At 45.2% G+C, this 22086-nt stretch overlaps 1 protein-coding gene across 1 annotated transcript in view; it reads left to right on the plus strand.

Moving 5' to 3' along the window:
• Positions 1 to 22086, plus strand: part of LOC134344062 (protein unc-79 homolog) — a 403221-nt gene that overhangs the window by 220173 nt on the left and 160962 nt on the right. The window lies entirely within an intron of this gene.

Genomic DNA, 22086 nt, shown 5'->3' on the forward strand with positions numbered 1-22086 from the left:
GGTACCTAAGACTTTTGCTCAGTACTGTATTTGTCAATGTGCAGCAGAGAGAGAGTTTGTAAACCTGACCTGACGGAAGTAGAGGATATTAGGAATGGCAAAGCTTGAGTGCAGCACGAGAGATATGGGGCAGGTGGCAGAGGAGGAGTGCCAGGGGCATGGGGGTGCTGTGGGTGCAGACCCACCTAGCCCTGAATGGTCATTTGATTCCAAACAATTGGTTTATTGATCATTACAGAATGTCTCTGTGGTGCTTCCCACTCTCTCCCCTCTCTCCCCTCTCTGTTCTTCTTTTCCCAACCATGATTCCTCTTTCCCTGACCTCTTCGGACTCTCAGTCCACAATAGAGACCCATATCTGAATCAGATTTATCATCACTCACGTATGTGATGACACTTGTTTTGTTTTGCAGCTGAAGCACAGTACAATGTATATGTATAACATTAACGAAGTAGTGCGGAAATACAAGGGAAAAATAGTGGGGTGGTGTACATGGGATCATTGTCCGTTCAGAAATCTGGTGACAGAGGGGAAGAAGCTGTTCCTGGAATGTTGAGTGTGTCTTCACGCTCCCATACTCCTACGTGATGGGTGCAACGAGAAGAGTACTATTCCATGGGCACGTCAGGCCAGTCTGGGCACTTGAGGCCAAAGGTCATTCTTGTGCGCTGACATGATTTATGGCAGCTGTACATGGGATGACAGACTTCCCCCAGGAGAGCGCTCTCAGAGCTGTACAAGGAAATTAGACCACCTTGTATTGAGACATCTGGCATATATCATGCAATTTGTTGTTTTACTTCAGCAGTACATTAATTTTATAAATCTGTAAATTACAATGAGTGGAGGTTGGTGAGGGTGTTGAGGTGGTGGTAGGGGGGAAGAAGCTGTTCCTAAAATGTTGAGTATGTGTCTTCAGGTTCCTGTACCTCCTCCCTGATGAGAAGAGCAGTAGTTTTATCTAAATGGAAGGTCCAAGAGAATGTTCTAACCCAGCATTTCAAGTCAAGTTTACTGTCATTTAACTATGTACATGTATATAACATATATAATGTATATAGAAATGAGGCAATATTTCTCTGAAGCAGGGTATAAAGCACAGTAGCACACATAACACATGATAACTTATGAAGGTCAGGATAAAATCTACAACTGAATCACACATAAATAACAAATGAAAGTGCATTAATATTAAATATGGTAAGATACGGAACAGATTAACTCAGATACAGTGCAGCAGGGTGTTCAGAAGCCTAATGGCCTAGGGGAAGAAATTGTTTCTCATCCTGACCAATCTTGTTTTTATGCATCGTTGTCTCCTGCCTGATGGTAGAAAGTCAGAGAAGATGCTGGATAGATCCTTCATAATACTAAGGGCTGTGCATTTGCAGTGCTCCTGATAAGTGTCCTCGATAGATGGTACGGAGACCCCTGTGGTCCCCTCAGCTGTTCTCACTGTCCTTCGTGGGGACTTCTGGACTGACACTGTGCTGCTCCAGTACCAGGCTGAGATGCAATGTCAGGATGCTCTGAATGGTGCTCCTGTAAAATGCATTTAAGATGGGGAGGGGGTAGCCTTGCTTGCTTCAATCTTCTTAGGAAGTGGACGTATTGCTGTGCCTTCTTGTTCAGGGTGGTGACATTAAGGGGCCAGGTGAGGTTCTGTGATGTGAACTCCCAAGAACTTGGTGCACTTAACTTTCTCTTTGGAGGAGCCACGTATTCACAGAGGGGGTTCATCTGCACCTTCCTGAAGTCCACAGTGATTTCCTTTGTCTTCTGCACGTTCAGGCTCAGGTTGTTCTTCTCACACCAGTACACCAGCTTCCTCTCTATACCCTGTCTTGTCGTAGTACTCATCCGCAAACTTGACACGGTTTGAGCTGGATCCTGTGACACAGTCATACGTCAGCGGTGGGCTGAGCACAACACACAGCCTTGGGGAGTGTGAGTGCTTGGCGTAATGGAGCAAGAGATGTTGCTGCCCACGTGGACTGACTGTGGCCCTGCTGTTAGGTCCAGTATCCAATTGTAGAGGGAAGTGTTGAGACCCGCTGAGGACAGGTTCCCCATCAGTTTCTGGGGTATGATGGTGTTGAATGCTGAACTGAAGTCTATAAACAGTAGTTTGGCATATGAGATCCCATTTTCCAAGTGGGACAGCACAGAGTGGGTGGCAGAGACTATTGCATCATCCCTGGATTGATTTGAGTGATAAGTGAACTGGAAAGGGTCCAGTGTAACTGGGAGAACGGCTTTAATGTTCTCCATGTACAGCCACTCAAAGCATTTCACAATGGTTGTTGTTAATGCCACTGGATAATAGTCATTTAGGCAGGTTACCCGAAACATCGTCTGTGCTTCTTCCTATGGATGCTGTCTGGACTTCTGCGTTCCACCAGCATTTTGTGTGTGTAGGCAGGTTACTGTTGCCTTCTTTGGTACTGGAATGATGGTCGCTGCCTTGAACCTTTTTTTTTTACTACCTGCTATCCTTGTATCCTCCCAATTCTATTCACCCTCTCCATTATAATCACTTGAAAGTTGTCCTCTGGTGCCCTGAGTTTGCACTCCCACTCTTGCCCCTTTGTGTGTGCAGTTCTGGTCACTTGCTTGCAGGACAGATATCAATAAAATTGAAAGAGTGCTGATAATATTTACAAGGATATTACCAAGACTTGAGGACCCGAGTTATAGGAAACGGTTGAATAAATAGTTTATGACTTTAAAGTTCAAAGTAAATATTATCAAAGTACCCAGTTGTCACATTATACAATTCTGAGATTAATTTTCTGCGGGCATTCGCAGGAGAGGCAATAAACGTTATAGAATCAATGAAAGACCGGCCCCAGCAGGACAGACAAACAACAATAATAATCATAAATAAATAGCAATAAATAATGAGATCATGAGATGACGAGACCTTCAAAGTGAGTCTGTAGGTTATGGGAACGGTTCATTGTTGTGGTGAGTGGAGTTATTCCGTCTACTTCAAGAGCCTGATGCTGAGGGGTGATAACTGTACCTGAACCTGGTGGTGTGGGTCCTGAGAAACCTGCACCTACTTTCGAATGGCAGCAGTGAGAAGAGAGCATGGCCTGATGACGAGGGTCCTTAGTGATGGATGCTGCTTTCATGCGACAGTCCTCTATGTCGGTGTGCCTCATGGTCGGGAGGGCTTTACCTGTAATGGACTGAGCCATATTTAAAACAAGAGACAATCAGCAGATGCTGGAAATCCAGGCAACACACACAAAATGCTGGAGGAACTCAGCAGGCCAGGCAGCTTCTAGAAAAAAAGTACAGTCGATGTTTCAGGCCAAGATCCTTTGGCAGGACCGTATACTGTCCACCATACATCTATGAAAGTTTGTCAAAGGTTTAGATGACATAAGAAAGTAATGGCACATATGTGCTGGGCACAGGACAGGTCCTCTGAAGCGATGACTCTGTACTGAGCAATTTTAAGTTGCTGATCCTCTCCACCTCTGATCCCCCCAGTGCGGACTGGCTCATGGACCTCTGGTTTCCTCCTTCTGAAGGCAGTAATCAGCTCTTTGGGCTTGCTGACATTACCTAAGTCATTGTTGTTACAGCACCACTCAACCATATTTTCAATCTCTCTCCTTTCCTATATGCTGTCTTACATCTTTCAGATACATGAGGAGTAAAAATCTTTACGTTACATCTCCATCTAAATGTGCAATGTGCAATCATAGTAATTTATAATAAGTAGAACAGTCTATGTAATATAGACTACACTCAAATCAGCGTCAATTCATCAGTCTGATGGTCTGGTGGAAGAAGCTGTCCCGGAGCCTGTTGGTCCTGGCTTTTATACTGCGGTAGCAGCTGGAATAGATTGTGGTTGGGGTGACTCGGGTCCCCAATGATCCTACGGGCCCTTTTTACACACCTGTCTTTGTAAATGTCCTGAATGCTCTCAATTGTGCCCCTGTAGAAAGTTCTTAGGATTTGGGGGTTCATACCAAATTTCCTCAACTGTCTGAGGTGGAAGAGGTGCTATTTTCACCACACAGCTGGTGTGTACAGATGATGTGAGGTCCTTGGTGACGTGAATGCAGAGGAACTTACAACTGTTTATCCTCTCAAACCCAGATCCATTGGTGTCAATAGAGGGTAGCCCTTCTCCATTCCTCCTGTAATCCACCACCAGCTGCTTTTTTTTTGCAACATTAAGGGAGAGGCTGTTTTCTTGACACCACTTTGTCAGAGAGATGACTTCTTCCCTGTAGGCCACCTCATTATTGTTTGAGATAAGGCCAATCAATGTAGTGTGGTCGGCATATTTAATTAGCAGATTAGAGTTGTGGGTGGCGATACAGTCATGGGTATACAGGGAGTAAAGGAGGGGACTCAGTACGCAGCCCTGAGGGGCTCCTGTGTTGAAAGTCAGAGGGTTGGAGGTGAGGGAGCCCAATTTTACAACCTGCTGGCGATCTGACAGGAAGTCCAGGATCCAGCTGCACAAGGCAGGGTCAACGCTGAGGTCTCTGAGCTTCTTGTCGAGCCCGGATGGAACTATGGTGTTGAATGCTGAACTGTAGTCCAAGAACAGCATTCTCACATTAGCCTATGACAGTGGTGTTGTCAGCAAACTTGAATATGGCACAGGACAAGCTTGAATAAGCTGTGCTTACATTCTAAGGAACAAAATCTGAACCTATTCAGTCTTTCCTTATAACTCAGGCCCTTCAGACCTGGCAACATCCTTGTAAATATTCTCGTTACTCATTCAACCTTATTGACATCTTTCCTGCAGGTAGGTGACCAAAACTGCACACAATACTCTAAATTAGGCCTCACCAATGTCTTATACAACTTCAGCATAACATTCCATCTCCTGTACTCAATACATTGATTTATGAAGGCCAATATGCCAAAAGCTTTCTTTACAACCCTACCTTCCTGTGAAACCACTTTCAATGAATTATATGGACCTGTATTCCCAGATCCCTTTGTTCTACCACACTCCTCGGTGCCTGCCATTGACTGTATAAGACAGCGTAGAAACCTGGTTGGTTCTACTGAAGCGCAACACCTTACACTTACTTGCATTAGGTTCCATTTGCCATTTTTCAGCCCATTTTTCCAGCTGATGCAAATCCCTCTGCAAGCTATGAAAGCCTTCTTCACTGTTCACTACACCTCCAATCTTCATGTCATCTGCAAATTTGCTGATCTAGTTAACAATGTTATCATCCAGATCATTGATAGAAATGATTCTTCTTCAGGTTTGTCCATCGAAATCCGATGACGATGTCCACTCCTTTAATGGTGAGATCTTCAATGACTATACAGTTCTATCCTGGACCCACAAGCTCTATTGCAGGTGGGACATGTATATGTGATAGTGGTGGCAACCGTGGCTGCATTTCTCCTGGCTCTCTTCTGCTGTCTTTTGGTTGTTCTTTCCATCTCCAGAATACGAACCCCGTCCCTACACAGCTGTCGCCAAGTGGTACGGTCAGCAGCAACATCCTCCAGGTCCTCAGGTCTGATCTTGCACTTCCTTAAAGCATTCTTCATCTGATCCTTATAGCGCTTCTTCAGCCCTCCAGCTGAGCGTTGACCATGATGGAGCTGGCTGTATAACCCTCTGCGGAGTAGCCGACATGGGGGCATCCTTATCACGTGCCCCAGCCACTGCAGCTGACGCTGGGTGATCACGGCCTCAATACTCCTGCAGTTGGTCTTTACAAGTATTTCGGTGTGAGGCACCCGCTCACGGCAGGTAATTCCCAGGATGCGCTGGAGGCAGCTTATGTGGAAGCGCTCCAAGGACTTGATGTGACGGCTGTAGGTTACCCAAGCTTCACAGCTATAAAGGAGGGTGGTGACACAGACCGCTTGGTATACAGCGACCTTTGTGGGGGGACAAAGGCTCCTGTTCTGAAAGACTCTATGCCGAAGTCTCCTAAAGGCAGCTGATGCCTGTTTAATGCGGCTCTGGATGTCGTCGTCAATGCCGCTATCCTCAGAGAGAATACTCCCCAGATATTTGAAAGATGGCACTACTGACAGCTTTTCATCACCAACAGTGAAGGCAGGTAGAGTGGGTGGGACACTGGTACTCGGTTGGCAAACCACTTCTGTCTCGGTGGTATTGACAGTCAGCCCCATCCTGCTGTACGCTCTCACCACCACGGCAAGAACAGTCTGAAGATCTTCCGGAGTGTGGGCCACAAGAGCACAGTCGTCTGCATACTGCAGCTCCAGGACCCACTCTCTACGGAGTTTGGTGGTTGCGTGGAGCCTCCTGATGTCAAAGAGGTTGCCATCTAATCTGATGTCCACTGCCACACCGCTGCTGTCTTCAGTCTCGTTGTGGAGAAGCTTGGTAACACACAAGAGGAAAATGTTAAAGAGCACTGGCGCTAGCACACACCCCTGCCTCACCCCTGTGCGTACCAGGAAGGGCTCGGACTCTTGTCCTCCTATGGTCACCTGAGCAGTCATCCCATCGTGGAACTGGCAGAGGATGTTAACAAATTTATTGGGACAGCCAAACCTGAGGAGGACATCCCATAAGAGCTCTCTTTGCACAGTATCGAATGCTTTGGAGAGGTCGACAAAGGCCATAAACAGGTCCTGATGTCGCTCCCGGCACTTTTCCTGAAGCTGCCAGGCTTTGAAGATCATGTCGATTGCGCTCCTGTTCTTCCTAAATCCACACTGCGATTCAGGCAGCATTGACTCAATAGACAATAGACAATAGGTGCAAGAGTAGGCCATTCGGCCCTTCGAGCCAGCACCACCATTCACTGTGATCATGACTGATCATCCACAATCAGTATCCAGTTCCTGCCTTATCCCCATAACCTTTGATTCCGCTATCTTTAAGAGCTCTATCCATCTCTTTTTTGAAAGCATCCAGAGACTTGGCCTCCACAGCCTTCTGGGGCAGAGCATTCCATATATCCACCACTCTCTGGGTGAAAAAGTTTTTCCTCAACTCCATTTCTAAATGGCCTACCCCTAATTCTTAAACTGTGGCCTCTGGTTCTGGACTCACCCATCAGCGGGAACATGCTTCCTGCCTGCAGCGTGTCCAATCCCTTAATAATCTTATATGTTTCAATAGGATCCCCTCTTAGCCTTCTAAATTCCAGAGTATACAAGCCCAGTTGCTCCAATCTTTCGACATATGACAGTCCCGCTATCCCGGGAATTAACCTTGTGAACCTATGCTGCACTCCCTCAATAGCAAGAATGTCCCGCCTCAAATTTGGAGACAAAACTGCACATAGTACTCCAGGTGTTGTCTCACCAGGGCCCTGTACAGCTGCAGAAGGATCTCTTTGCTCTTATACTCAATTCCCCTTGTTATGAAGCCCAACATGCCATTAGCTTTCTTCACTGCCTGCTGTACTTGCATGCTTGCTTTCAGTGACTGATGTACAAGAACATCTAGATCTCGTCGTGCTTCCCCTTTTCCTAACTTGACTCCATTTAGACAATAATCTGCCTTCCCGTTCTTACCACCAAAGTGGATAACCTCACATTTATCCACATTAAACTGCATCTGCCATGCATCTGCCCACTCACCCAGCCTGTCCAAGTCACCCTGCATTCTCATAACATCCTCCATTTCACACTGCCACCCAGCTTTGTGCCATCGGCAAATTTGCTAATGTTACTTTTAATTCCCTCATCTAAATCATTAATATATATTGTAAACAGCTGCAGTCCCAGCACTGAACCCTGTGGTACCCCACTGGTCACCGCCTGCCATTCCAAAAGGGACCCATTAATCGCTACTCTTTGTTTTCTGTCAGCCAGCCAATTTTCAATCCTTGTCAGTACTCTGCCTCCAATACCATGTGCCCTAATTTTGCCCACTAATATCCTATGTGGGACTTTATCAAAGGCTTTCTGAAAGTCCAGGACAACTACACCCACTGGCTCTCCCTTGTCCATTTTCATAGTTACATCCTCAAAAAATTCCAGAAGATTAGTCAAGCACGATATCCCCTTCGTAAGCATCACCTTAGCCAGGACCTTTCCAGCAACAGAAAGGAGTGATATGCCCCTACTATTGCTGCAGATGGCCTTGTCACCCTTGTTCTTATAAATGACAACGATGTTTGCATTTCTCCATTGCTGTGGGACGTTCTCATCAGTCCGGGCCTTGGTGATGTACTGGTAGAGGGTGTGCATACACATGTACCCTCCGTTCTTCAGTAACTCAGCAGGGATACTGTCAGTGCCAGGGGACTTGTTGTTCTTAAGGGAATGGACAGCTGATAGAACTTCCTGGAAGGTTGGTGGTAGACTGAGGTCGTGGATAGGAGGAAGTTCAGGCAGTTCGTCCAGGATGGTGGGGTCTGCGTCAAAGTCCTGATTAAGCGGGGTGTTAAAATGCTCAGCCCACCTCAGCAGAATGGTATTCTGATTCTTCAGAAACCATCTACTGTTTTCAGAGGAGTAACGCATATATTTATTGGGCCGTAGATGGTTTTGACAGCATTGTAAAAATTATGCATGTTATTATTATCGGCAAAGGACTGGATTTCATGTGTCTTTTCAGTCCAGCACTCATTTTGTATGGCCCGTATTGCCTTTTGCACTTTCCTCCGAGCTGCCTGCCAATGCTACCTGATGCTGGTGGATGATGGGTTGTCTGAAGTTGCCCGGTGTGCTTTGTGCAAGTCCCTAAGCAAGTTGTGGATGGTGTCTGAGTTATCATCAAACCAGTCTTGGTGGTTCCTGCTGTTATGGCCGATGGATTGGGCTGCTGCCTCATAGAGCGCAGAGCTGATACAGGTCCACTGTTGTTCATTGGTATTTTCTGAGCTCAGACAAGGTCCCAGCTCCCTTAGTTTCTCAGCTGGGATGCGTCGAAACTCACTTCTTGCTTCTGTGTTTCTCATGTGGTTGCAATTTAGCCGCTTTTTATCGGGTTTTTGCAGCTGCAAGGGGGGGAGGGGGGACGCACTTTCATATGGAGCTTGGCCACAATCATACAGTGGTCAGTCCAGCACTCTGCACCTCTCATGGCACGGGTGATAAGAACATCCTTGATGTCACTCACAGTGATGAAGTCGATCATGTGCCAATGTTTAGAGTGAGGGTGCATCCAAAAGGTCTTATATTTTGCCTTCTGCTGGAAGATGATGTTGGTTATGGTAAGGTTATGCTCAGAGCAAAGAGTAAGTAACCTCATGCCATTTGCATTCACCTTGCCAATACCATGCCTACCTAGCACTCCACTCCATATCCTGTTGTTCTGTCCCACCCTAGCGTTGAAGTCCCCAAGCAAAAGGATCTTATCATTCTTAGGGATCTGGCAAAGAGCTTCATCCAATATCTGATAAAAGCCTTCCTTGGCCTCATTCTCAGATGGCAAAGTTGGTGCATAGGCACTGAGAAGCATGGCATAACGTTTCTTTGCCAGGGGGATACGGAGGGTCATCAGTCTTTCACTAATGCCAACAGGTGTTTCTGTGAGACTTGGTAGAGGGAAAACCTTTCCAGAAGAAGGTGTAACCCATCCCTTCCTCTGTTAAAGAGCCTTCTTCCGGTAGCCTGGTCTCACTCAGGCAGCAATGTCGATGTTGTAGCACCTCAGCTCAGCAGCGATCAAGGCTGTTCTCCGGTGAGGTCTGTCAGAGATGCCACACCAGTCCAGGAGAGTCCTCACATTCCTTTCTTTTTCAATCTTTCTATTAATTTCAGCATCATAGACATTACAGAAGATAGGTACAGAGAAATTGGGATTACATTATTGATAAATAGTTTATACAATTATGAGCTCAATTGACACATAATTAATGAACCTCCCAAAATCTCACAAAGTACAAATATAATATAGGAAAATATAAAGTGAAAATATAAAAATATCATGAAAAAAAAATTATACCCCAAAAGGAAAAAATCTAACCCAATTAAAAGAAAACTAAACTAAACTAAAAAAAGAAAAGAAAAAGAATGGGCTATTATGATACCTCAGATAAGACCATTAGTGTCGTTAACTCCGCTCCTCTCCCCGAATATGGAGTAACAAAATAGAATTGGAAAGGGTCAAATTACATCATATGAAAGTATTGAATAAATGGTCTCCAAATCTCTTCAAATTTAATAGAAGGGTTGTAAATGACGCTTCTAATTTTTTCTAAATTTAAGCAAGACATAGTTTGAGAAAACCATTGAAATGTAGTAGGAGAAATCTTTACAATTCAATAATATGGATCTTTTAGCCGTTAGTATAACAAAAACAATCATCCGACAAGCTGAGGGGGTCAGATGATGTTGTTCTATCGTTGGTAAATCAAAGATAGGATGAGGTTGTAAATCAATATCAAAACAGTTGAAATAATATCAAAGATGTCATCCCAGTATTTCTTCAGCAAAGGACATGACCAAAACGTATGAGTTAATGAGGCTGTCTCAGAATTACATCTATCACATACAGGATTGATATGAGAGTAGTAACGAGCTAATTTATCCTTGGATATGAGTCCTGTGCACTACTTTAAACATAGAGACGAAGAATTAACTAACAGAAATTTTTTTTTGCCATTTCTCTATAGGTAAAGTAAGCTTAAATTCCCTTTCCCAGTCGTTCTTAATTGAATTTGATACATCTGGATTTATTTTCATAATCATATTATAAATAATTGCTATTGAATCTTTCTGAAAAGGATTTAAATCTAGAATTCTTTCCATTATATCCGATGAATATGAAATCGGAAAGGTACTAAGAACAGTATTTAAAAAGTTTCAAATCTGTAAGTATCTAAAGAAATGGGATCTAGGTAGATTATGTTTATTAGATAATTGTTCAAAAGACGTAAAACATTTATCCAAAAATAAATCAGAAAAACATATCATACCTTTAGTTTTCCAGCCTAGATAGGCTTGATCCAAAAAAGAGGATTGAAAGAAAAAAGTCCTTACATTCCATGTTGCCAGTTTTAGGTTGTATGGTTTCTTATTTCGACTGCAGCAGTGGAATAAACCGATTGGCGCGGTAACCTATCCAGGTGAGTGATTGAATGGGCAATTTTTAGGCCACCTTTTCTAGGCCCTTCCCCAATTGGGGTGAGCACTGCGGTCCCTAAATAGGGCTGCTCAGTCACACAGGGGTCTGCCGAGAACAGCTGCCACTCAGTCCCAGCTGCTAGCGACCAAATACCCTGTGCCGCTGCCATGCAGGGTTCTGACTAGGAGCTCCCAGTCCATTCGTACCTGCTCCCATTGCCAGACACCCCATCACTGTCAGACTTCAACCATATGTAATGTCCAGGTATTGTTCACCGTAGTCAGAGGTGGAGACCTGCGCAAGGAAAATTTTAAAGTGCCGCAGGGGGTGCGCCATCCCCAGTAGCACTATCTTCACCATGATGAGGTAAATCCCGGTGACAAGGGTGATCCCAGGACAATCGGTCCCACATGTTGGCTGCAGGAGGCTGCCGGGTCCTTAGTCTGTTAAGGCCCGCCTATTGCGCGCCGCCAGTGCATTGCTTTTCTGTCAGGGTGTGCTCCCTTAGCCTTGTCTCAATAGACTTACCACAAGGCAGTGGGGCTATTTGCCCATAGCTGGGACAGTGGTTGACGGGCACCAGGGTGGGCCTGCACACCACGTCTCTGGGGCCCACTGCAGCTCTGAGATCCCCTGTAGTTTAGCCTGGGTCTGTAACATACCCAGTTTCCGTGTGTGGCTCCGAGGAGGCACTGCAGGAGTCTTGGTGGTGGAGAGGCTCTATACTGGCAGGAGGAGGCTTACAGACTCGGCTCCTCTTTTCACCCTCTGTTAAGAAGGCGAGCCAGCGTGAATGGCTGTAAGCAGAGAGTAGCAAGCAGAGAGCACTATGTGGCATGCAGCATGCACTAACTACAAACACTACTGCACTAGGCACTTCACACGCACCCTGTGAGCAAATACTCCTACCCACACACAAAACAGAGATGATAAACAACAGACCCAGCACTGATCCCTGTGGCACTCCATTAGTCACAGGCCTCCAGTACGAGAGGGCAGCCCTCTACCACCTCCCTCTGGCTTCTGCCACAAAGTCAATGTCTAATCCAATTTACCACCTCGTATTAGTAACAGATGCAAAATGCTGGAGGGACTCAGCAGGCCAGGTCAGGCAGCATCTATGGAAAAGAGTGCAGTTGACATTTTGGGCCAAGACCTTTCAGCAGTACAAAAGGGCTACTTCATCTTGAATGCTGAGTGACTCAACCTTCTTGACCAACCTACCATGTGGGGCCTTGTTAACATCCATATAGAGAATATCCATTGCCTTGCCTTCATCCACTTTCTTGGTAACTTCCTTGAAAGCTTCCTATAAGATTGGGTAGATATGACCTACCATGCTGACTATCCTTAATCAGTTCATGTCTGTCCAAATACTTACTTATGCTTCTGGTCAAGATGGGCCTGCATACAACGCTGCTTTGGTCGACTTCTGGATTGATTATGAAACCACTTCTTTTATGTCCTTGACATTTGTTTCTCGTTGTGGATGTGACTCTGGAATTGTTGGAGCTTGTGATTTGCAATTTGGAGGTCTTCCAGCAATCTGCTGTCTCTGAGAGGATTCCAGGAAGCAGAGGCAGGGTGCCCAAACCTCAGGGCGAGAAGGCTGTAATGTCTGTGGTGCATAAGCTGATGTTTGACTCTATTTCACCGATTAAAGAGACAAGGGAGATTGAAACATTGAGGTGACTGCAGAAGGTGAGCGCTGGCCGCCTGTTTTTTGATCGCTGGTGAGATCGGTTTCCTGCTGGAGAAGGAAGACTGCCTTTTGATCGCTGGGGGAATCGATCAGCTATGGAGAGAAGACGCTGCCTTTGGATCACTGGGGGATCACTCTGCTACAGAGGGGAAAGGCCGGGAGCATGCTACCCAGGTTTTCAGCATTTTGGATAGAAACTTGGACTCTAGACTTTTTTCAGTCTTACAGTTTTTATATTCTGTGTTTTTCGACCTATCTTTCTCATTTTTTTTGTGCATGGGAGAGGGGGATTATGGGGTTGATGTGCGTGTTCTGTTTTTTGTTCTTTTTTTTTGTGTGGGGAGGAGGAATTTGGTGGTTGATAATTGTATCCCATTCTTTTTTTTTATTGATTTCATTGCTATCTAAAGAAGAATTTCAGAATTGTATGTACTTTGATAATAGATGAACCTTTGATATAGCCAGTCCCTTAGAATACCTTCCAATAACTTATCCACATCTGATAACAGACTCACCAGCTGATAATTTCCTGGTTTCTGTATAGAGCATTTCTTAACAGCGGAACACGATCGGCTATCCTCCTTCCTCTAGCAACTCTCCTGTCGCTAAAGATGATTTAAATATGTCTGCTAGGAAAACTTCAAACCTTCTTTTAGCGCTCCTGGTTTCTTTCTCAAGTGTTCTCTTGAATTTCTTATTTTCCGTGAGTGCACCATTTGTTCCTACCTGCCGAGACCACCTGCACTTGTTGTTTTTACTTTTGGTTCTGACAGACACATGCAAACTTTGTACTGTTAAAGTTTCACTTCTGAAGGCCTCCCTCCCACTTACCATGACACCTTTGCCAGAAAGCAGCTTGTTCCAATCTACACTTGATGAAGGGTTTCGGCCTGAAACATCGACTAATGTTTTCAACTGATGCTGACTGACCTACTGAGTTCCTCCAGCGCATTGTGAGTGTTCCTTTGACAACAGCATCTGCAGATTATTTTGTGTTTCCAATCTATACTTGCCAGATCTTTTCTGATGCCATCACAATTGGCCTTTTTCTAATTTAGAATCTCAACTCATGCACCAGACCAATTTTTTTTGCATATTTACTTCGAAACTAATTGCATTTTGGTCATTAGGTACAAGTGTTCCCCTACACAAACTTCTGTCACCTGTCCTGTCCCATTCCCAGCAGATCCAGTATCGTACACACTCTCATTGGGACTTCTATGTACTGATGAAGGAATCTTTCCTGAATACATTTGACAAACTTTATCCCAATTAGTCCTTTTACAGTCAATATGTGGAAAGTTGAAATTACCTACTATAACAACCTTATGTTTATAACAGTCTGCGATCTCTCTACAAATTTCTTCCTCTAAATCACACAGACTGTTGGGTGGTCTGTAATATTGCCCTATTAATCAGGCCATAGCTTTCTTATGTTTTAGTCCCACCCATAACCTCTCTAGTCTGTCTTGACTGAACACTGCCATGACATTTTCCGCGACGAGTCACACCTCTCCTTCTCTTTTCATCCTTCCCGTTTTGTCATGTCTAAAACAACGGAACCCCGGAATATTGAGCTGCCAGTCCTGTCCCTCCTACAACCGCTCACTAATAGCGACAATACCAAGATTCCAGGTGTTGATCCATGCCCTGAGATCATCTGCCTTCCCTGCAATGCTTGCATTGAAATATGTGCAGCTTAAGGCACTAGTCGCATCAGACTTAATCTTTTGATTCTTGACTTTTATCTGAGGGCTTACCAACATTTGCTCTCAGAACCACTCCTCTAACTGTCTTTACACTCTGGTTCCCATCCCCCTGCAAATCCAGTTTAAACATCACCACGCAGTATTAGCAAATCTTTCCACTAAGATATCCGTGCCCTTCCAGTACAGGTGCAGATGGTCCCTTCTGTATAGATCCCGCCTGATCTGGAAGAGAGCTCAATGATCCAAAAACCTTATGCCCTCCCTCGTACACCAAATCCTGAGCCACATGATGAACTGGATGAACTACTTATTTCTGGCCTCACTAGCACATGGCACAGGTGGCAATCCTGAGATCACATCCCTGGAGATCCTGTCCTTTACCTTAACATCTAATTCCCTGAACTTACTTGCCACTTTTCATATCTACATCATTCATCATGGACCATGGCCTCTGGCTATACACCCTGCAGAGGACTCAATCCAAGCTGTCCTGGACTCTGGCACCCAGGAGGCAACATACCATCTGGGAATCTTGTTCTCACAGAACCTCCTTTCTGTTCCCATAACTAACGAATCCCCTATCACCACAGCTTGTCTCTTTTCCCCCCTTCCCTTCTGAATTGTGGTCAGACTCAGCGCCAGAGAACTAACCTCTGTGACTTTCCTATGATAGGTCATTTCCCCCTCCCCCCCCAAAAGTATGCAAAGCAATATACTTGTGGTTGGGGGGGATGGCCAGAGGGGTGCTCTGCACTGACTACTTAACCCCTTTCCCCTACCTGACTGTCACCCAGTTTCCTGCGTCCTTCACCACGTGTGTAACTACAAACGTTTGTACCTTTCTATGATGATGATCTGTCTGTCTGTCTGTCTGTAAGGATAATGGAAATGCAGTGTGCACTCTGGGTCAGTCTGTTGAAGAGCTGCAACATCTGCTATGGCTGTACTGTCCAATCTTGGAGCAGCAAGTCTTGCTGCAGTTTTTGCAGTGAATCTAGTGTCTGGCTTTGGGGGTGGTGATGTTGATGCTCTTGTACCTTTTGCTCGCTCCTCTTTACACCAGCATTGATGGTCTGTCTCCAGCTGCTGCAGTCTGCTGCCACGACTTCCCAGACTTTTTTGGTCAATGTCCCTTGCTTTCATGTTGCGCTTACAGACAGGGCTGGTCTTCCAGTAGGTCTGGTGCCGGTGGCGAGCTCTCTTTGGGGATCTGACCATCTTCCACACCCCTGATGTGACCAGGCCATCCCAGGTGATGCAGAGTGAGGAGGGTGAACATGGTTGCGATGCCTGCTTGTTCTAAAACATCCTTGTTTGGGACATGATCCTGCCATGCGATGCCAGGATTGTTCCGTGGAGGTGGAAGGTGTTTAGGCTGTGCTCTTGGTGAAGGTAGATCGTTCATGTTTCACTGCCGTACAGGAGCGTACTGAGCACACAGGCCTGGTTGACCTTCATCTTGGTGTTCTTGATTAACATGAGTTCACCCAGACTCTTGTTGCCAGCCGAGACATCATTGTTGCTGCTCTGCCGATCCACTTGTTGAGCTTGACATTGAAGGAAAGGGTGCTTGAGACGAGGGAGCCAAGGTAGGTGAACTTATCCACTATGTTGAGGGTGCAGCCTCCCATGCAGATGTTTGGTTTGTTGTTGACATCTTGGCACATGGTGTTTGTCTTCTTGAAGCTGATAGTCAAACCAAAGTCTGCAAGTGAGTGTGAGGCAGTTGATGAGTCTCAGGAGGGCTTCCTCTGGGTGTGATGTCAGGGCGGCGTTGTCTGCAAACAGCAGCTCCCTTATCAGTACCAGTCACATCTTGGCCTTTGCTCTGAGATGTGCAAGGTTGAACAGCCTGCCATCACTTCTGGTGTGGAGGTGTACGTTGTCTTCTGATGAACTGAAGGCATGGGACAGTAGCAGGGAGAAAAAGCTGCTAAAGAACATAGGAACCAGTATGCAGCCCTGCTTCACACAGCTCTTGATTGGGAAGGGACTACATGTCTTCATGAAAAGATATGATTATCCCGAGGAACCTGTGAGGACATCCAATCTTTTGAACGGTGTGAAGAAGCCCTTTCTGCTGACCTGGCCTTTGTCAGGTAAATGAAGGTGACGTACAGTGGTTGTCCCTGCTCTCGGCATTTCTCTTGGAGTTGGTGTAGTGAGAAGATCTTGTCAATTGTTGACCGTCCCACTCGGAACCCACACAGTGATTTTGGGTTATCGAGCAGCCAGTGTCTGTAGATGGTTGAGTAGCATGTGAGGGAACACCTTGCCAATGATGTTGAGAAGTGAGGTGCCTTGGTATCTTATTGCAGTCATCACGGTCACATTTGTACTTGTAGAGGTGGAAGATGTTGGAGTTGTGCATGTCCTGGGGTACTGACCCTTCCTCCCAATATTGGCAGAGAAGTTCATGCAAGTGCTGTAGCAGACCATACTTCTTACCAGCCTTTATGACCTCAGGTGTAATGCCGTCTTTTCCAGGAGCCTTACCACTTGCTAGGCAATGGTTTGCTTTACTGAGTTTGTAAATAGAGGGCAGCATGAGAGAGAAGTTGGTTGGAATTGATTGGAAAAGAACACTGGCAGGGATGATGGCAGAGCAGCAATTGCTGGAAGTTCTGAAAGTAATCCAGAAAGCACAGGATATCTACATCCAAAAGAGGAAGAAGTATTCTAAAGGAAAGATGACACAACCGTGGCTAACAAAAGAAGAGGGCATATAATAGAGCAAGAATTATTGGGAAGTTAGAGGATTAACAAGCTTTTAAAAGCCAATGGAAGGTAACTAAAGAAGTTATTAAGACGGTAAAGATGGAATGCAAAAGTAAGCTGGCTAATAATATTAAAGAGGTTACCAAAAGTTTATTCAGATAAATAAAGTGTAAAAGTGAGGTGAGAGTAGATACTGGACTGCTGGAAAATGATGCTGGAGAGGTAGTAATGGGGGACAACAAAATGATGGATGAATTAATTAAGTATTTTGCATTAGTCTTCACTAGCAGTATGGTGGAAGTTCCAGGTGTCAGAGGGCATGAACTGTGTGAAGTTACCATAACTGGAGAGAAGGTTCTTGGGAAACTGGAAGATCTGAAGGTAGATAAATCACCTGGACCAGATAGTATACACACCCCAGGGTACCGAAAGTGGTGGCTGAAGAGATTGTGGAGGCATTAATACTGGTCTTTCAAGAATCACTAGATCCTGGAATGGTTTCTGAAGACTGGAAAATTGCAAATGTCACTCCACTCTTCAAAAATGGAGAGAGCCAGAAGAAAGGAAACTATAGGTCGGTTAGTTTGACCTTGGTGGTTGGGAAGATGTCGGAGTTCATTATTAAGGATGAGGTGTCAGGGTACTTGGAGGCACATGATACAATAGGCCATAGTCAACATGGTTTCCTCAAGGGAAAATCTTGCCTGACAAATATGTTGGAATTCTTTGAAGAAGTAACAAGCAAGATAGGCAAAGGAAAATTGGTTGATGTTGGGTACTTGGATTTCCAGAAGGCCTTTGACGAGGTGCTGCACATGAGGCTGCTTAACAAGCAATGACCCCATGGTATTACAGGAAAGATTCTAGCATGGATGAAGCAGTGGCTGATCGTCAGGAGGCAAAGAATGGGAAAAAAGGGAACCTTTTCTGGTTGGGTGCCGGTGACTGTGGCGTTCCACAGGGGTTTATGTTTGGACCAGTTCTCTTCACATGACATGTCATTGATTTGGATGATGGAATTGATGGCTTTGTTGCGATAATTGCAGATGATATGAAGTTCGGTGGAAGGACAGGTAGTTTTGAGGAAGTAGAGCCGTTACAACATAGACAGATTAGGAGAATGGGCAAAGAAATGACAGGTGAAATACAGGGTCAGGAAGTCTGTAATCATCAGTTTGATAGAAGAAATGAAAGGGTTGACTATTTTCTAAGTGGAGAGAAAATACAAAAAACTGAGATGCAAAGGGATTTGGGATTCCTTGTGCAGGATTCTGAGTCTGGTGAGGAAGGCAAATGCAATGTTAGCATTCATTTCAAGAGGACTAGAATATAAAAGTAAGTATGTAATGTTGAGACTTTATAAAACATTGGTGAGGCCTCAGTTGGAGTATTGTGAGCAGTTTTAAGCTCCTTATCTTGAAAGGATGTGCTGAAACTGAAGAGGGTTTAAAGGTAGCTCATGGAAATGATTCCAGGATACCTTGTCATATGAGGAGTGTTTGATGGCTCTGGGTCTGCATTCACTAGAATTCAGAAGAATGAGAGGTGACCTCATTGAAACCTATCGAATGGTGAAAAGCCATGATAGAGTGGATGTGGAGAGGACGTTTTCGTTGGTGGGAGAGTCTAAGACCAAAGAACACAGCCTCAGAATAGAGGGGTGTCCTTTTAGGACAGATGAGGAGGAATTTCTTTTGCCAGAGATTGGTGAATCTGTAGAATTCTTTGCCAGAAGCTGCTGTGGAGACCAAGTCTTTGTGTATATTTAAGGCAGAGGTTGATAGATTCTTGATTGGTCAAGGCATGAAGGGATACAGGGGAAAGACAGGAGATTGGGGCTAAGTTCTGGGAAAGTTTCTGTTAAGTTTTCCTTTTTCCTTACTGTGTCAGGAGTACTTAGTGTAGTTTAAATGACCATTGTGTGTTCTTCATGCCGGATGTTGGAGTCCTGCGAGACCCAGGGCTCCCAGGGAACTACATCTGCATGAAGTGCATCGAGTTGCAGCTTGTTAAAGACTGTGTTATCAATCTGGAGTAGCAGCTGGAAGACCTTTGGCTTGTACGGGAGAATGAGGAGAACGTCGATGGGAGTTATAGGGAAGTGTCACCCCAAAGTTGCAGGAGGCAGATGGCTGTGTGACTGTCAGGAGAAGGAATGGGAAAGTGAATAGGCAGTTAGTGCAGAGGACCCCTGTGGCCATTCCACTCAATAATAAGTATACAGTTTTGGAAACTGTTGTGGGGGATGACCTCCTCGGGGAATGCCATGACCAGGTTACTGGCACTGAGCATACGTCCAAGGTGCAGATGGGAAAGAGAGAGAAGATGGGAGTGGTAGGGGACTCAATAGTCCGAGGAACAGACAGGAGGTTCTGTGGATGTGAACAGGACTCCGGGATGGTATGTTGCCTCCATGGTGCCAGGGTCAGGGATGTCTCGGATTGCACCCTCAGCATTTGGGAGGAGGAAACGATAGGGTCCAGATGTCTTGGTACATATATGTACCAATGACAGGAAGGAAAAGCAAAGAAATCCTGAAAAGCAGAGAAGCAGGACCTCCAGGGTAGTAATTACTGGTTTGCTACCTGTGCTACATGCTAGTGAGGGTAGAAACAGGATGACTTGGCAGATAGATGCGTGGCTAAGAATCTGGTGCAGGGGGCAGGGCTTCAACTTCTTGGATCATTGGGATCTTTTCTGGAGGAACCTGAGGGGGAGCAATATTCTCGTGTCTGGTTTGTTAGAAAGGGTTTGTTGGGGAGATTTTAAACTGATTTGGCAGGGGGGTGGGAACCGGAGTGAAGGAACTTCAGGCTAGGATGGATTGGAAAAAAGCAAAGGTAGCGGACAGTCAGACTGTTAGGAAGGGCAGCCAGATGAAAGGGCATAATTTCAGCCAGTGGGTGAGTACTAGAGCATTAGAATCAAAAAGGGTAGCAAATACATTACTCAAAGTGTTATATCTCAATCCATCTTGTTGCACTTTTACAGATGGTTGGCTATGATGTTGTGGCTATCACTGAAGGTTACACGTCCTGTTGGAGGGATAGGAAGGTAGGCAGAGGGGGAGGTGTGGCTCTGCTGGTAAAGAATGACATCAAGTCATTAGAAAGATGTGACATAGGATCGGAAGATGTTGAATCCTTGTGGGTTCAGTTAAGAAACTGCAAAGGTAAAAGGACCCTGATGGCAGTTACATACAGGCCTCCCAACAGTAGATGGGGTGTGGACTACAGAATACAATGGGAAATAGAAAGGGCATGTCAAAAGGGCAATGTTATAGTAGTTATGGGAGATGTTAATATGCACAGAGATTAGCAAACTCAGGTTGGTAATGGATCGTAAAAGAATGAATTTGTTGAATGACTATGAGATGGCTTTTTAGAGCAACTTGTTGTTCAGCCTGCTAAGGGTTTAGCTCTACTGGATTGGGTAGTATACAATGAACCAGAGACATAGAAACATAGAAAACCTACAGCACAATACAGGCCCTTCGGCCCACAAAGCTATGCTGAACATATCCCCACCTTAGAACTACCTAGGCTTACCCATAGCCCTCTATTTTTCTAAGCTTCATGTAGCCATCCAAGAGTCTCTTTAAAGACCTATCATTTCCGCCTCCACCACCACTGCCTGCAACCCATTCCATGCACTCACCACTCTCTGTGTAAAAAAAACTTACCCCTGACATCTCCTCTGTACCTACTTCCAAGCACCTTAAAACTGTGCCCTCTCGTGTTAGCCATTTCAGCCCTGGGAAAAGCTTCTGACTATCCACACGATCAATGACTCTCATCATCTTATACACCTCTGTCAGGTTACCTCTCATCCTCCGTCGCTCCAAGGAGAAAAGGCCGAGTTTACTCAACCTATTCTCATAAGTCATGCTCCCCAATTCAGGCAACGTCCTTGTAAATCTCCTCTGCACCCTTTCTATGGTTTCCACATCCTTCCTGTAGTGAGGTGACCAGAACTGAGTACAGTACTCCAAGTGGGGTCTGACTAGGGTCCTATGAAGCTGTAACATTACCTCCCGGCTCTTAAACTCAACCCCAATGAAAGCCAATCCACCATATACCTACTTAACTACAGAGCCAACCTGCGCAGCAGCTTTGAGTATCCTATGGACTCAGACCCCAAGATCCCTCTGATCCTCCACACTGCCAATAGTCTTACCATTAATACTATAGTCTGCCATCATATTTGATCTACCAAAATGAACTACCTCCCACTTATCTGGATTAAACCATCTTGCACTTCTCAGCCCAGTTTTGCATCCTGTCAATGTCCCGCTGTAACCTCTGACAGCCCTCCACACTATCCACAACACCCCCCAACCTTTGTGTCATCAGCAAATTTACTAACCCATCCCTCCACTTCTTCATCCAGGTCACTAATAAAAATCACAAATAGTGGGGGGTTCCAGAACAGATCTTTGCTGCACACCACTGGTCACCTGCTTCCATGCAGAATAAGACCCATCTACAACCACTCTTTGCCTTCTGTGGGCAAGCCAGTTCTGGATCCACAAAACAATGTCCCCTTGGATCCCATGCCTCTTTACTTTCTCAGTAAGCCTTGCATGGGGTTCCTTATCAAATGCCTTGCTAAAATCCATATATACTACTCAAATGCCTTGTTAAAGTCCATATACACTACTCAAATGCCTTGCTAAAATCCATATACACTACAATTAGGGAGCTTAAGGTAAAGGAACCCTTAAGGAGTCAGTGATCACATTATGATTGAGTTCAACTTGAAATGAGATAGGGAGAAAGTAAAGCCTGACAGAGCAGTGTTTCAGTGGAGTAAAGGAAATTACAGTGGTATGAGAGAGGAGCTGGCCAAAGTAAATGGGAAGGAGATGCTGGCAGGGATGACAGCAGAGCAGCAATGGCGTGAGTTTGCGGGAAAAAATGAGGAAGGTGCAGGATAGATGCATTCCAAAAAT

Source organism: Mobula hypostoma, chromosome 1 (genome assembly GCF_963921235.1).
Source record: "Mobula hypostoma chromosome 1, sMobHyp1.1, whole genome shotgun sequence".
In the NCBI taxonomy this organism is placed as follows: domain Eukaryota; kingdom Metazoa; phylum Chordata; class Chondrichthyes; order Myliobatiformes; family Myliobatidae; genus Mobula; species Mobula hypostoma.